This window comes from Lynx rufus, unplaced genomic scaffold (genome assembly GCF_022079265.1).
Source record: "Lynx rufus isolate CCGP_SWC_20201006 ecotype Redwood Valley unplaced genomic scaffold, mLynRuf1.p SCAF_1, whole genome shotgun sequence".
Lineage (NCBI taxonomy): Eukaryota > Metazoa > Chordata > Mammalia > Carnivora > Felidae > Lynx > Lynx rufus.
The window spans coordinates 185,122,737-185,135,848 of record NW_025814823.1 but is presented as its reverse complement, the minus strand read 5'-3'; the positions used below and the strand labels follow the sequence as shown (position 1 = coordinate 185,135,848).

General features: G+C 37.8%; 1 long non-coding RNA gene across 2 annotated transcripts in view; it reads left to right on the top strand.

Moving 5' to 3' along the window:
- Nucleotides 1–7,446, top strand: part of LOC124520468 (uncharacterized) — a 96,072-nt gene extending 88,626 nt beyond the window's left edge. For both annotated transcript variants that reach the window (XR_006964327.1, XR_006964326.1), the window contains one exon: nt 5,917–7,446. This is a non-coding gene — a long non-coding RNA (uncharacterized LOC124520468). The remainder of the gene's footprint in view (nt 1–5,916) is intronic.
- The last annotated feature ends 5,666 nt before the right edge of the window (nt 7,447–13,112 follow it).

Below are 13,112 nucleotides of genomic sequence, written 5' to 3'. Positions count from 1 at the left end.
CATGGCAAGCTATTTAACCTCCATGAGTTTCTCTTTGCCTATCTGCAAAATGCCATCATAATGGTAACTGTGTCATAAGGTCACTGAGAAATTTAAATGGGGTAATACATATAAAGTTGTTGTGATGGTGCATGGCACAGAGTAAGCCCTAAAGAAATGTTTATCAATATCATTATCATCTGCCAATGATATAAAGGGGTGTCTAAAATAAGAAGAAATCACAGGACACTGGAGTTGTGAATGCTTTATTAGTTTCCCACGGGTGCTGTAACAAGTTACCACAAACTTGGTAGTTGAAAACAATAGAAATTTATTATTTCATATTTCCAGAGGCCAGAAGTCTGACATCAGTTGTAGTGGGCCAAAATCAAGCTATCTGCAGGGCTGCATTGTCTTTGGAGGCTCTAGGAGAGAATCAGTTCCTTTCCTCTTACAGATTTTGGTGGCTGCTAACATTTGCTGGCTTGTGGCCACATCATGCTTTTCTCTGCTTCCATGGTCACATTGCCTTCTCTTCTGTGTGAAGTCAAATCTCCCTCTGTCTCCCTCTTGGAAGGATACTTGTGATTGTATTTAGGGTCCACCTGGATAATCCAGGACAATCTCATTGTTTCAAGGTCCTTAATTTAATCATATCTGCAAAGTTCTTTTTTTGCCATATAAGACAATATTCACAGGTTCCAGAGATTAGGACATGAATATCTTTGGGGGTCTATTATTCAGCTTACCACAGCAATCTTTGTGGACGCCAAACTATCTTCTTTGCTCTGAGAACACTCTCTACTACATCCTGTGTAAATGTCCTCCAGTTTCCCCTTGAGTAATATCAGTGTTAGGGAACTAATATCATTGGCTGTTAGACTGTACTATAATAACTTTTAACCCCTTCCAATTCTCAAGAATCCATGCTTTTGGAGTCATTGTTTTTAAGTTCTTTTTGAGATCTGGTTTTATATTTGTTTATGGTCTCTTTGTACAATGTGTATAAAAAAAGAATGTGCTAAATTGAGGTCAATTTACCCAATCCATGCCTGAACAATTATTGAGGCTTCATAGTGACCTGTAACACTTAAAATGAGGAAAGTATGTCAATCAAAATTTTATGTTTGCAAATGTTCAAAACTAACTGAGTGAGGTGCCTGGGTGGCTCAGTTGGTTGAGCATCCGGCTCTTGATTTTGGCTCTGGTCTTGATCCCAGGGTTGTACGATCAAGCCCCACATTGGACTCTGCACTGAATGTGGAGCCTGCTTGGGATTCTCTGTCTCTTCCCCCCTGCCCCTCTTTCCTGCTCTCTCTCTCTTTCTCTCTCTCTCTCTCTCAAATTAAAAAAAAAATAACTAAGTGACTAACGCAGTGATAGGAATTTATTGGTTTATATACCAGAAAAACCCTGGAATACATATAGCTTCAGCTGGATCCAGGTACTGAAATGGTGACTTGGTTGCTCAGGAGTTGGTCTCTCCATCTCTTAGTTCTGTATGAATTTATTTAGCGAGCTAATGCTAAGATGACAAGATGATCACCAATGACCCAAGCAACTGCTATCTTCTTAGACATCAGTGGAAAAAGCTTCATTTAAAACAAATATTTCCAGGGGCACCTGGGTGGCTCAGTTGGTTAAGCGTCCGACTTTGGCTCAGGTCACAATCTCACATTCTGGGAGTTCGAACCCCATGTTGGGCTCTGTGCTGACAGCTCAGAGCTTGGAGCCTGCTTCCAATTCTGTGTCTCCCTCTCTCTCTGCCCCTCCCCTGCTCACGCTCTGTCTCTCTCGCTCTTAAAAATAAATAAACAAAATTAAAAAAAAATATTTCTAGAATTTGCATTCATTGGGCTAGGCCAACCTTGAATTGAGCCAGCCTCAATAAACTCCAGGGACATTGAGTAAAGAATGATGGTCTCCCCTAAAATATTAAAAAGGCACTATCAGCAAAAGGGAAATATTTGTTGGTCAGGCTACAAAAACAGATGTACTATGCAAAGCATCACATGTAATATGCAAAACATTACATATGCTATATGTAATCATAGTTTCAGTGGTACGTTTTGCTGGAGGCTTATGGAATCAATCCCAGCACTCTATAGTTGTATGTCAGGCTCTGTGTACATTTGTTTGTTTATATTTTAGATAAAATTTACCAGATGGGAGAAATCCATTGGTGATGCCTAGCTGGCTTGGTGGAAGTGATCAGAGGATGTGGGTAAATTCATCTTTGAACAAATGAATTAAATATGCACAGTAAATGGTTTAATGCACAGCAGGAAAGTGGCGCCTAAGCGTTGGGGAAGAAAGCAAAGCCAGCAGAGCAGCAAGCCTCGCGCAGTTACTCCTGTGGTCAGGTCTGAGAGGTGGCGATAGCCAGGAGGCTAGCAGAGTGCTTTGTAGCACAGGGCTTGTCTGAGTGTGCAATATGTTACCTACAGCTGGGTCTGGCATAATCATCCCTGACTAATGGGAGGTGAGAGGAGGGGGTTCAAGTGCTGAATAAATAAATTACTTAATTACATATTATCAGAGAGAAGAACAGATGGTCAGCTTAGCCCATCTCCTGATGCCTTTGGCTTCAGAATGGAGAGTAGATCTCATGAGACTGGAGCAGGTTGGGCTCTTGATTCTCTTTATCTGCTGGTCCTACCAGAGGTTCATGGTGTTCAGGAATAAACAGGCCTCATTTCCCCAAGGCTGGAGGGCACTGGGTGCTCCAGTGCCCATTCTGAACTAAAGCTGGCAGGTCTAAACTACTCGGCATTTTCTACTTTGTTAATTTTGGCACCAGATGGAGGTAAAAATGCATTTCATTTCCTGTAAAATGGTTGAAAAGTGATTTTCAATTGAGAATCTAATAAAATGTGAAGGGGGTAGTTGAGCATTTATTTTATGTGCTCAGGAGTATCTCCTATCATGTCAGACCATACACTTGTTTTCCTTGGCTTTCGATGTCCCCGTGGAGAACCCACTTTTTCTGTGTACTGGTTGCTCTGGTGTCAGAGGGAAGGGTGGCTGAGGTTGGATTCTGGAAACACCATGTTTGTTTTCAGATGTCTCAGTTTGGCATGGGAAGGTCTTCAGAGAGGGTGGCTGGTTCCCAAATGCTGGTGTGGGGATGGTTGCCAGATTGGCTGCGTTGGAATCACCTATGTTGTTTATTGAAGCTATTTGTTCTTTAGCTCCAAGCATAGAGATTCTGATTCATTAGGTCTTGGATAGGCTCTGGGAATCTGTGTTTCTAAAAAGCTTTACAAATGATTATGAATTAAGTTTGGAGATCACTGTATCATATCAGTTGGGTGGCAGGAAATGGAAAGTCTCTTTGAGAGGTTATTAAAGACACTTTAATAACCGCTTATTTACAAAGGTGTGAGCAAGTTTAGGGGGAACTGTTAAGGGATGATGAGCCATCCTAGCAGTAGTAGGAAATAGGTGCAAGGGGAGGAAGTAGTTACCAGAACTTGGTGGGACTTATAGCTGTAAGAGAAGACCCCTGCACAGGCACCATGGACAGCCATCGTCACCCCATCCTCTGGCAGGGAGGAAAACTTCTCTCTCCTTTGGCCCTTTGATCTCTTTCTGGTGCTTTTCATTGGCCAGATCCATAGGGCCACGAGTCCAGGCAATGCAGTCTATAAAAGTCAGACTTCTGAGACACCAGACAAGATGGAGAAGGCTGGAGAGTGGAACTGAAGGAGCAGATAAAGAATATCTAGCACATGTTGGTATAGATGATATTTTCTAGTTACACATTTGTATCAATATGGGAATGGCAAATATGTGGATGTGTTTTTGTTTATAGACACATTTTTTTTTGGGGGGGGGGTATGAAATTGCCTTCTCAGCGATTTCATCATAGAGACCAGAAACTCTTAAGGAACAGGGCTGACGTCTTTAGAATTATCTTCCTGTGCCCTGCCCATGGTTTAGCCAGTTAATATTCTTTCTCTGGAAAGGGCTGTAAGGAGAATATTTTGGAATATTACACATTTTAGAGAATGTTTTGGAAGTTGTGTACCTGGTTGGCAACTTTACATTTAACAATATATTTTTGGGATGCTCTATTCTCTCTTATTAAGTTATTGTGGCTCTATCGTTCCATATTCTGTGAATTTATTTATACTTTATAGGAAGCTGTTTATATTTGTAACCAATACGATCTTCATGCTGAATATGTCTCCTTAAAGAAACCACCTTTCTATACTTCCTAAAAGATTGAATTTAGTTGTATTGCTCTTTTTCTTCTTTTTGGTTTTATGTCAGAAATTTATTTCACTGTATTCGAAGCTTGCATAAATGCTTATTTGTGAGTATAACGCCATATCAGAAGGATTGGATTAATTTTGATTATAGTGTGTTGCCTGTGAAGATTTGAGCATATCTTAATATAGCAGTAAAAAAAAAAAAAAAAACAACAAACTTTATAGGAACTGTCCATGGAATCCCTGGAGATTTATCTACAGCTTCTGTTTTAAGACTCCAGCTCCTTCCCCCCCAGTGAAGAAGTATCTGGCATGTAGAATCTCCCTTCATGATGCAAACTAACAGCTCAAAGACAAAGTCTTCCACTACAGCTATTCATTAGGTCTCCTGTGTCTGGTAAAGAGGACAGTTCTGGTCTCACACCAAGGGAATAATATGCATACTGATTGCCAGCATCTTTTAGTACCTAATGTGTCCTGGGCACTTGACATACAATTTAGTTCTTCCAGTTGCTCAGGAAGAAAGCTTTGGAGTAAACTTTGAATCCCTTTTTTTTTTTTCTTCACATACCTATATAAATCAACTCCAGATTGTCTATAAAACAACTCCAGAAGTCTCTACTTTCAAAATATATACAGAATCTGGTCACTTCTCACCACGTGCAATGCAGGGTGCTAGTTCAAGTCACCATCATCTCTCCCCTGGATTCGAGTAGTGACCTCCTAAATGCATTGCCTGTGTCTCTCCCTTCTCCCTTCCATCTTTTTTTTCTATAGAGCAAGCAGAGAAAGGCCTGTTAAAGATCAGATCATGTAGCTCTTCTATTTATAGCCCTCCAGTGGCACCCACCTCACAAAGTCATTACCATAGCTTCTAAGGTGGAACCCTATCTTTTCTTAACTCTCTCTCTGACCTCATCTCCTTTTGCTCTCCTCTCATTATATCTACCTACAGCATACTTCTGCCTTTGTATAGGCCATTCCTTCTGCCTAGAATCCTCTTCCTCCAGTTTTTTACTCTCTTATTTCATTCAGGTCTCTTGAAATATGACCCTCTGAGAGAAGCCTTCTCTGAATACTGTATATATAGCAGCAACCATTACTCTCCTTTCACCGCATTGTGTTCTTTTTCCTTGTATTACATATCAGCACCTGACATATTTACCTGTTTGTTTCTTCTGCACGCAAATTAAAGCTTCTTAAAGGCTGAGACCTTTGAGGTCCCTGGTCTATCTCTGGCACCTGCTTTAGTAAATGGCACATAGATAGTGTTCATCAAATATGGGTTATGTAAATGAGTGGATTTAGGAGTAAATCAATTATTCTTAAGAAATATATTATCTAGCGTTTAGCAAAAATAACTCAGAAAATTTTCATTTTAAATAATATTGTATTGAGTACTTACCTGATACTTTGCTAAGCATTTTATCAGCCTTATTGCCAATGAAGGATGTTTTGGTTTATTGTGAAGGAGGGGAATATGCGTATCACATACACACACATGTGCACGTGTACATGCAAATATACACATACATATATGTTATGTATGAATGTGCATGTTCATGTATGTATGCATGTATGTGAGTGTGTGGAAGAATGTGCATGCGCTTTGCATGTGTGTGCATGAGTATGAGTATGTTTGTGTTTAAAACTTTTCTTGGCCCAGGAAGGAGATACCTTCCTACTCAATACTTCATTGGAAAATCTCCATCTTCTGTCCTAGGAGCCGGTGCCAAAGGTGGACATGGAAGAAGGAGACAGTGGGGATCTGCACATGAATGAAGAGACCTGACTGTGGAGTATTAGAGGATTTATTAAAGGATTGGACAGTTTTCCTTTATGGTCTTTGTGAAGCCTCGGAGTTACTAACTGCCAGTGCACTATGGTATCACAAAGATAACAGCCTTTACTAGAAGTTCAGTTTTCTATTCCTACCTTGGAAAGCAGCAGCTTAACAAACCCAAGTGGTCAACGTTTATGGTACTCCTGTCTTTCTTCTAGGACCCTTTGAAATATATGTCTTTTGAATTTAGTTTTGCTGGAAAAATCTGCATCCAATTTGAATGAAATTGAATATGTTTCAGGGCTCAAGCAGCATGCCTTCCATCTGAAGCAAAATGGAGATGAATTTCAATTAGATGTTCCCATTATAATCTGTCTCCACCTGTAGTTTTCCATAAAAATTGCTAGGAAGTGTGGTATAATGTATGATCAGGATTTGCCCACTGGCAGCAGTGTCCCATTATCTTAGTAAAAAAGCACAAAATAATTAGTCTGATGCATATAGATAGCAGCTTCTTACAGCGAGTGACTTTAATTGTGGTGAGTAATATATACGGAGTTTGAAGTATTATATATTTCCCTCCCAAGAAGATACCAATTACTAATTCAGTTGACAAAGTAACAATATTTCAGAAGATTTAATGCAAACTGAACATTGTAGTCAATAGCCACTGTAAAATGTCCATTTTATGGTCTTATTTTTGCCTGAGCTTAATTTATGGTAATTTGGTAGTTGCATATAGCCTGGAAGTATGCTGTTGGCTTGAATTAGTACTTGGGTATTGCATAAATCATACTGAATGTGTTGGCTTCATCTAATGCCCTTCTTTCTCCTACATTTGGAATCCTTCTTATCTTGTCATTTCTCTCTCCTCAATCCTACCTGTAAATTCATGGGGCTCTAAGAGCTCAGTATTTAGGAGATCACTTCCTCATAGAGTAGCATCTTCCAAATGCCAGATAGAGTTCTGTGCTTCAGAGGGAGGGAATTTAGCAAAAATTTTTTTTTGTGGGATAGAGTATTTGTATTATCCCACCTTAAGTGCTTTAAAGGAAAATACAATTCCCTCTCCCTGTCCTATTTGCCTCTAAAATCCATGCTAATATAAAAGGCAAGGTTTGAAAGTATTATATTATTTGAACTAATTTTTCCAGTGCTGGTTTATATTAGTTTTTTCAATTTTGTTTTTTAATCTGAAACATAGGACAAATATGCCGGCATGCTCTAAGCTCACAGGTAATCTACCTGGGGACCTAAATAATATGAATCATCCAACTGTATGGTAAGATTTAGTTTAGGTAACTGGGCTTCAAAGAAATACATTGGATGTTTCAGAACTAATGAGATAATTGGCTATGTTCTGCTGTTCTTTTATACTTGTTGATAAAGATTTTCAATTTTTAGTTGTGGTTAGTCATTTTTAAAAATGATTAAAAATTTTAAGTCAATAAATGTCACATAGACATCTAATTGTGAGCAACCTCATTTTAAATGTTGTAGGAAACCATGTTTTAAAATGTAGGTTCTTCTCTTGAACCCATAAAATCATAATACAATATTGACATCTCTTCCTAAGTTGGATAACAATATTCTTCTAATTTAGTTACACAGCTCTGTTCCTTTACTTATAATCATAATAGTTAACATCTGTACATAAATTATACCGAACTTTTATAGGCATTACCAGTTTTAACCCACATGTCAGCCCCCCATGTTGTAAGAATTATTATCTACAATTTAAGTGAAGAAACAAGCAAATTTAAAATGGTATATTTTCTAATTATAAAATGACAAATGTTTATTGTAGGAAATCTCAAAAGTGTCAAAAGTACACAGGTGTTGTTGGGAAGACTGACCAAACAACAATATAGAAAAGACCCAAATTACCAATAGCATGAATACAATAAGTCGATATCACTACAGACCCCACAGATATTAAAAGGACACTAAAGAAATGCTACAAACAACTCTATGCACATGAATTCAATATTCAATAATAAGAAAAATGTACTAATTCCTTAAAAAATACTATTACCAAACTCACTGAAGATGAAATAGGTAACCTGAATAGTCGTATCACTTTATTAAAAAGCTGAATACATAGTTTAAAACCTGTAAAAGAAATCTATGGCCCAGGTGGTCTGACTGGTAAATTCTAGCAAGTATTTCAAGAAGAATGAACATAAATTTTATACAGTTTCTTTTTCCTTTGTCAAAAGTATAAATACACAGATCATTGGAGAGTCCAGAAATAGATCAACACAAATATGACCATTTGATTTTATTTGCATTTGAGCATCTTATCTATTTTAATGAAAAACTATCTTTAAACAATTTTATATTTACAGAAAAATTAAACAATTTTATATTTACAGAAAAACTGAGAAGATAATAGAGTTCCTATATACCCCCTACCCACAGTTTCTTCTATTATTATTTATTTATTTATTTATTTTTAATTTTTTTTTTAACGTTTATTTATTTTTGAGACAGAGACAGAGCATGAACGGGGGAGCTCACAGAGAGAGGGAGACACAGAATCTGAAACAGGCTCCAGGCTCTGAGCTGTCAGCACAGAGACCGACGCAGGGCTCGAACCCACGGACCGCGAGATCATGACCTGAGCCGAAGTCGGACGCTTAACTGACCGAGCCACCCAGGCGCCCCCAGTTTCTTCTATTATTAACATCTCACATTAATGTGGTACATTGGTGGGGCGCCTGGGTGGCTCAGTCAGTTAAGCGTCTGACTTCCACTCAGGTCACGATCTCGCGGTCCGTGAGTTCGAGCCCTGCGTGGGGCTCTGGGCTGATGGCTCAGAGCCTGGAGCCTGCTTCCGATTCTGTGCCTCCCTCTCTCTCTGCCCCTCCCCCATTCATGCTCTGTCTCTCTCTGTCTCAAAAATAAATAAACGTTAAAAAAAACATATGGTACCTTGGTTATAATTAATGAACCAATATTGATACATTATTATTAACTAAAGTTCATACCTTTTTTATTTAAAGATTTCTTTAGCTTTTACTTAAACTCTTTTTTGTGTTCCAGAGTTCGATGGAGGATACACATTACATTTAGTTGTCACGTGTACTTAGGTTCTCTCTTAGCTGTGGCAGTTTCTCAGACTTACCTTGTTTTTGTTCACCTAGATAGTCTTGAAGAGTATGGTTGGGTCTTTTGTAGATTGCCCCTCAATTGGGATTTTCCTGATTTTTTTTCTAAGTGTTTATTTATTTATTTTTTAATTTTTGAGAGAGAGGGGGAGAGAGAGGGGGAGACCGCGAGTGTGAGCAGGGAAGGAGCAGAGAAAGAGGGGGACAGAGGATGTGATGTGGGCTCTGTGCTGATAGCAGAAAGCTTGACATGGGGCTCAAACCCATGAACTGTGAGATCATGACCTGAGCTGAAGTTGGACGCTTAACCGACTGAGCCACCCAGGCGACCCCCTGAAGTTTTTTCATAGACTGTGGCTTTATTTTTGGGGGAGGAAGATCATAGAGGTAAAATACCTTTTTCATCACATTATATCAAGAGCACATACTACCAATGTGACTTACCACTGTTGATGTTGCCTTTGATCGTCTGGCTGAAATATTGTTTGTCGTTTTTCAACTGAAAACTTTTCATTTCCCCTGTTTTCCATACTTAACTATTTGGAGGCAAGTTGCTATACCTAGCCCATACTTAAGGAGTGGGGGGTTATGTTCCCTCCTCCTTGAGGAAAGACTATGTAACTAAACTATCTGAAATTCTTCTGCATGGAAGATTTAGCTCTTTTCCCTATTTATATCTATCTATCTATCTATCTATCTATCTATCTATCTGGGAGTATGGGTCCATGAATATTTATTTTATGGGTTATAATCCAATATGACTTTGTTTTGTTGCTCAAATTGTTCCAAGTCAGAACATTGGGAACTCTTTCAATTGGCTCCTGTTTCACTTTCATATGCCCTGATGGTGTTTTTTGTTTTTTGTTTTTGAAAGTACTTCCTTAATTCCTGGCACTACAAGTTGCTCCTGGCACATCTTGTACATTTCCTACTAGGAACCTCTTCTATATTTTCTGTTTCAGCCCTAGAATCCCCCCATTCCTTCATTCTCCAAGAAGACCTGGTTCTTTTTCTTGGATAGTGGTATTAGAAACCAAGACCTGGACACTAAGTTTGTCCACTGCTACTGAGATGTTACTGACTCTAGGCCCTTTGGTTGATGGATCAGGGAAATTTATATTTGTATACTGTGTCTATACATGTGTTTATAACTATTTCTGCATGTAATCATTTTAATTGATATTAAGCTAAACAGGAGTTAATGATGTCTCCAGCTCTAATATCATATGGATCTTTCTAGCTCCTTCTCTTGTTTATCCATAGACCCCACTCCAACAATAAGAACTTGGGTTTCCATCATTCACCATTTATACTCTTAATTGTTTAATTCCAGTATACATGTATAGCTGAGTTAGATTTGTTAACCTTTTCTTGCATGGGAAAAATTTTATCAACTAAAGCATAGTGTTTACACTTGATCTTAGCCAAAACGATAAGAAGTGACTGAGCATAGCATTTAAATAGAGTTTCTTTTACCTTTAATTTTATAAATTCCATTAATTTCCAAAGTTACTTAGGTCAACATCACCTCTTCCAGTGAGGTAGTTTTATACATTTGTAATACTGTTAGATTGCTTTGTCACATTCTATATTCCATTCTGGGATCATATGTCATCCTAAGTAATTTTTAAAATTTTGCATACATTAAGGTCCATTGTAAAGTTTTATAAGTTGAATGGCTTTGACAGGTGCATAATGTCATATGTCAGGAATCATACAGCATAGTTACACCACTCTAAAAATTCCCCATGCTTCAATTCTCCCTTCTAAACCCCTGGCAATCCCTGATCTTTTTACTGCCTCTATAGTTTTGCCTTTTCTACAATGCCATATAATTGTCATCAGACAGTATATAGCCTTTTCAGACTGGCTTCTTTTACTTAAAGATATGAATTAATGATTCTTCCATGTATTCTCACAACTTGATAACTCATTTATTTTTGCTCATAAATAATATTCCATTGTATAATTGCCATTTGGCTTTTTCAAAGGTGACTAAGTGATTCAATGGAAAAAGTATAGTCCTTTTGACAATGTTGGAACTATTTGGGTCCATTTACAAACCATGGCACTCAATCTTGTATAAAATCCTTGTATAAAAATCAACTAAAAATGAATTGCAAATCTAATTTTAAAATTATAAAACTTTTAGAGGAAAATATTCAAGACCTAGAGTTGAGCAAAGTGTTCTTAGATGGAACTCCAAAAGCAAGATCCATAGAAGAAGTTGATAAATTGGAATTTATCAAATATAATACCTTTGCCCTGCAAAAGACACTATTTAGAGAATAAAAAGACAAACTACAGACTGGGAGAGAACATTTGCCAACCACATGTCCAACAAAGGACTTGCATCCAAAAAACATAAAAACTCTTAAAACTTGGCACACTGGGGTGGCTTATTAGGTTAAGTGTCTGACTCTTGATTTTGGCTCAGGTCATGATCTCATGGTTTGTGAGACTGAGACCCAATCTGGGCTCTGTGTTGACCGCACAGAGCCTGCCTGGGATTCTCTCTCTCTCTCTCTCTCTCTGTCAAAATAAATAAATAAACATTAAAAAAATTCTCAAAACTCTATAGTAAAGAAACAAGCAAACTAATTTCAAACTTGGGAAATATTTGACTTTACCAAAGAATATATACAAATGGCACATGAAAAGATGTTCAACACCATTAACCAACAGGGAAGTGAAAATGTGTGGTCTGTCCTCTTGGTACGTCTCTGAATTCCTCTCCTGTGTTTTCCTACCTCACTTGCTCCACAATCAGCCACAAGCATATCTTTGCTGTTCTTAGAACATCCCAGATACAGTCTTGACTTCTACTTGAAATGTACTTCATCCAAATATTCCCAAAGCTAACTCTCACCTTTTTCAAACTTTGCTAAATGTCACCACCCTAATGAGGCTTACTCTCTCCATCACGTTTAAATTGCAATCCCCTGTCCCTGTGCTCTCAGCTCCTCCCTGTTTTACTTTTTCATAGCGTTTATTACCTTCCAACAAATTGTATAAAGTACTGATGGTATTTATTGTTTGTTGATTACCTTTACCTACTAATATCTAAATTCATGGAGACAGAAATTTTGGGTTTTATTTACAGATGGACTCCAGTGGTTTGCTTACAGTAGATTAATAGTAAATATTTACTGCTTATATTAAAGAAATAAAGTTATTGCCCACCATTTTATAGAATGTTTATATTATGCTCTAAATATCAAACATCATTTTTATGTGCTTTAAATCCTTATTAATTTAGTGGTTAGTTATAGGGGGTAGTTGTGTACCATTACATTTTTCTGTATGTGCATTAGAGTGACGTGATGATTTCACACAGAATCACTAATTCTAAGACTTATGACTGAGTATTCTGCTTTCTCAATGTTACTTTATCTTTCTATATCTTTCTGTCTTCCTTCTTTCTTGTTTTTTTCCACAGGAATTTATAATTAGGATAGATTAGTGGTATTCTTTTTTAAAAATTTTTAATGTTTATTCATTTTTGAGGGAGAGAGAGAAAGAGAGAGAGAGAGATCAGGAGCAGGAGAGGGGCAGAGAGAGAGGGAGACACAGAATCTGAAGCAGGCTCCAGGCTTTGAGCTGTCATCACAGAGCCCAATGCAGGCCTGAACTTATGAACCCTGAGATCATGACTTGAGCCAAAGCCAGACGTTTAACCAACTGAGCCACCCAGGTGCCACCCAGGTGCCCCAATTAGTGGTATTCTTTTATTCTTCTTCTGCAAGTATGAAATAATGCTTTTTTAAGAACTCAGGAGTTTACGATAGTATTATTAAATACTATTTATGAAAATAGTCTGTTTTTCACAGTAAGGGATAATGTTGCAACAGAACAAGGCTTTGCCTTTGTATTCACCTAAAATATGGAATTGGTACCAAAGCACCCAAGTAGAACCTATCAGAAATAAACAAGTAGATGTTCATTTTCCCTGAACAAATTAGGTAAGTTCATGGAAGCAGAAGTTTGGCTAGTTCCATTTTTACCTTATTGCTTGTCCACAGTCAA